This window comes from Diaphorina citri, unplaced genomic scaffold (assembly GCF_000475195.1).
Source record: "Diaphorina citri unplaced genomic scaffold, Diaci psyllid genome assembly version 1.1 scaffold9268, whole genome shotgun sequence".
Taxonomy (NCBI): Eukaryota; Metazoa; Arthropoda; class Insecta; order Hemiptera; family Psyllidae; genus Diaphorina; species Diaphorina citri.
This window is the reverse complement of record NW_007386642.1, coordinates 7,912-12,506: the sequence shown is the minus strand read 5'-3', so window position 1 is coordinate 12,506 and position 4,595 is coordinate 7,912.

Genomic DNA, 4,595 nt, shown 5'->3' with positions numbered 1-4,595 from the left:
ACGTGAAATCTGACGTCACAACTCTTTGAACTTTTTCATTAGAACGGCAATTAAAAATTGAATTTTCGACTTTTTAAAAATTATTATTATTATTATTATTATTATTATTAAACCAGAGACATTAAGCGAGTACGCGGTATATTTTGCTTCCACAAGTGGTCAAAATGTCACGCCCTCTAATGACCATTAAAGGTGTATGCGCCACACTGTTTCAGACTCTCGGGGTATTTGCATCCAGCATGACTGGCGATGGTCAGACTGTCGTAGATTTCCAGCTTGTTGGATTTCAGACAGGCCTTGACGCTATCGATGGTAGCAGGGGTCGGAGTTGGGGTTTTGGTCAGGACCCACACCACCTTTCTATTTTGCGCTGAAAACGAAAAAAAAAAGAAGGTATGATAGTCAATATCAAAGAACAGAATATTCAAGAGAGACCCTCGACCCACCTGCGGGTGCGGTGATACCCTAACCGTGGACCATATTTTCAATTGCCCCACTCACCTCCAATCACGCTCCTCCCTCCCCTCACCACCAGCCCTTGGCCCTTGACAACAACCCTGCCAATATTGATTCAACACTAATGTACATGAAGGCCATTGGCCTCTACACTAAGATCTAGTCACAAACAGGGATCGGCGCGAACGACACAATAGTGTTAAAGCGCCTAACGGGGGGGGAAAAAAAGTATGGAAAAATTCAGCAGTAGATATCATATAAACATGAAACCATCAAAGTTGTCGATAATACGATGAATCATATGGTTTGACACCGAATTTAAAAGTAACGCAAACTATGAGAAAATTCTCTGAAGTCTGAACCATTCTGTATTTTGTAAATGAGGTAATTGAATCCGACCAAGGTGGTATTATGCCACTAATAATAGTCATTTGTAATATACCCTGGTGTGTGTACAAACGTTATTGTATTTTGTTATTTGTTCAAGCTGTGAAAACACGGTGCGTGTGAGTGTCAATGTAGTATCAAGTAAATCAAATCATTACCAATCAATCCTCTGGGTCAATAACTCCATGTTGAAATGAATGTTCACTTCTGCGCAAGTGTAGAGTGCCAAATGTGTTGAAGTTGACAAACCCGAAGCTGAAGCTGTGTCCACACATAGTCAACGCCCGAATGGAATCCTTTGTATTTTTGGGATCTTTTGAATTTATAAATATCATATCGATCGACGGCCGTCGACTATGTGCTATGTATGGACACAACTCTGATATTAATTTTAGACCCCGGGATGAAATTTTTAATTTAAACAATTATTTTTGACCACGTTGTCAAGAAGACGCATTCCCACCTCAACTTTGTATTGTCTTAGTTTCATGTTATTATTTATTCATGTCCCATATGTATGTTTGCTGTGTCGTGTTATTGTTTAATCTACCCTTTAATTTGTCATTTTTAGAGTAGGTACCTACCTAAGTTGTTTTTCTATATTTTCTTTATATTTTCCACTCCGGTGTAGCATAGACAAATCCCGGCCAGGGCGGAAAATTTTGTACCGAAATTCTCCGTTCTTGGATAGGAATAGATGTAAAAGAATGTACCTTGAAGTAATGCGAAAGCGGTACCAAGGTACAATCTAAAAAAAAAGTAGATTCGAAAAAGGAAAATTATAAATATGTGCGACATAGGTACCTAATTATTTTATACCCTCTTAAAATAGATAATATTCGTTTTAAAAACATTATTGTGATTTTGTACAGATTATGTTCTAAGTTTTAAATTAGTTGTAAGAAATTTTTTGTTGTATGAATACAAACAGTCAGTGTTCGGATCTATAGATATTTTCTGACATTGCTGCATTATATTGTAACAGTTAGCGTGGGTTTCACTAATTTTCAGTGCCTATAAAAACCCAAAATTAGTGTCAAAGATATGTATATTGTTGAACTTTCAAGTAGAGTTTGTAATAAAATATTAATCTACATGATGATTACTTTTTCCAGCTTCAGTTATGATGTTAGTAAACTGACTTCGTATTGGCAATCAGCTTATCAAAATTCTTGATAACGGAGAGTTTTGAAAATATGAATAGTGGAAATATGGAAATTTCTGAATAATTATGATATATTTTATGTAGGTAGGGACAACTTTGTACAAGCCATATTGTGTAGGCGCCCTATTCTAAACAAAGGCTAAACAATATAGACATACCTACCTATTTTTGTATCTGTTTCATAAATAAAAATAAATAAACAATACAAATCTTATTGAATCCTACTGTTTTATTTTATTTATGTATGGAGAAGCTGTATTTAAATTTAGATAAGTGTTCAGAAACTGACTTTGTATTTAGGGGCAAAATAACATTCCAAGTTCTCGCTAGTTTTTCGGTTCGGTACTCCGAAACTTCTACTTTGCAAAGTTTAAAATAAGAAAGAAGAAACAGAAGAAAATAGATAAATTTGGGGTCTGATGAATTTAAATGTAAGATAAATTACCCAATTTTTTTTATATCTTTATAAGAAATAAATGGTCCAGGTACGCAATGTATATTAGTCTATGAAACAATAATAAATATGACAAATTACTGCCTCGGTAGCGCAGTGGTCACGACGCTCGCCTGGTAAACAGGAGGGCATGGGTTTGATCCCAGCCGAGGTATGGAATTTTATCCTCATTTATTTGAGACTTTGACCACATAATAATGGAGCTCTAAGGGTTAGGTGGTAGAAAACGCCTCCGGCGTTAACCTCGCCTAGTGGTTACCTTCCACTCAAGAGTCTATTATTATTATTAAACCAGAGACATTAAGCGAGTACGCGGTATATTTTGCTTCCACAAGTGGTGAAAATGTCACGCCCTCTAATGACCATTAAAGGTGTATCCGCCACACTGTTTAAGACTCTCGGGGTATTTGCATCCAGCATGACTGACGATGGTAAGACTGTCGTAGATTTCCAGCTTGTTGGATTTCAGACAGGCCTTGACGCTATCGATGGTAGCAGGGGTTGGAGTTGGGGTTTTGGTCAGGACCCACACCACCTTTCTATTTTGCGCTGAAAACGAAAAAAAAAAGAAGGTATGATAGTCAATATCAAAGAACAGAATATTCAAGAGAGACCCTCGACCCACCTGCGGGTGCGGTGATACCCTAACCGTGGACCATATTTTCAATTGCCCCACTCACCTCCAATCACGCTCCTCCCTCCCCTCACCACCAGCCCTTGGCCCTTGACAACAACCCTGCCAATATTGATTCAACACTAATGTACATGAAGGCCATTGGCCTCTACACTAAGATCTAGTCACAAACAGGGATCGGCGCGAACGACACAATAGTGTTAAAGCGCCTAACGGGGGGGGAAAAAAAGTATGGAAAAATTCAGCAGTAGATATCATATAAACATGAAACCATCAAAGTTGTCGATAATACGATGAATCATATGGTTTGACACCGAATTTAAAAGTAACGCAAACTATGAGAAAATTCTCTGAAGTCTGAACCATTCTGTATTTTGTAAATGAGGTAATTGAATCCGACCAAGGTGGTATTATGCACTGCAGTTTTATGCCCACAATGTTCTCAGGGAAGTCCATTATTCTATTCTTCAAATGATGACCGGCTAAAGAAGGGCAAATGTGCTATACAGATATTCGTCCTAAATTATGCAAAGAAGTCGTAAAAATGGGCGAAAATGTTGGTCTTTGTAAACAAAAGATTTATTCTCTGTACCAATACATATTTCCTAGAGCAGAATGTCACGATTTTTTGCACAAATCAAATTTAGATTATGCAGTCCTAGAACTTTAGATTTTGCAGTTCACCTTGCCATCTAGCTATCTACCTATATACCTATACCCTTTACCTATCGACCTACATATTTTGGAACCTAAAGGTTTCTAGAGTACAATCCGAAGTCAATGACCATTGATGAATTAAAATGAATCATTGACATAGGTCATACTTCTGAGCCTCTTCCGAAACCCGAGTTAGTCATCAACTCAGCATACGAGTCTAGACCGTAGCAGTTCCGAGCTCAATTTTCTGATGTCATGATTCCTATTTCCTACCTACGCTACTGCTTCACGAGTTGAGACGGAGAGCATTCTTTCCAAACAAAATCCTCAAGCAACCTCTCCAGTCTCCTCAGACGAACCACATTCTTCACCGACACAGAAGGATTTGCTCGAAGCTGTCTATTATAGATTATGATCATTAAAACAGTCATTAGGCGACTTACGACTGTATTAGACCATTATCATATAGCTCGCAGTCCAGACAAGACAAATGCTCCTGATGGAACAAACCATTTATATCACAGAGCTAACGTAAGGAGAGTATTTATGTTTAGATTGTGCTCTATTCAGAATGGTGTCATAGCCATAGCTTCAATGGTCGTTGATAATTTATAGTGTCTTTATTTATCACAGTCTTGGTGAGCTAATGTAGTAACTTTTCATGGATATACAGTCGAACCTGTCTAAGTGGGAAACCTGGATAACTGGGAAAAAAATCGTGGCCCCTTCATGGCAACCTCTCTAAGTAGGACACTTTTTACTTTCTATTACTACAGTATAGCGGAGCTATACTAGTAATGAAAGTATTGCAATCGGTCCAAATTTTCAAAATCGGGAAATGG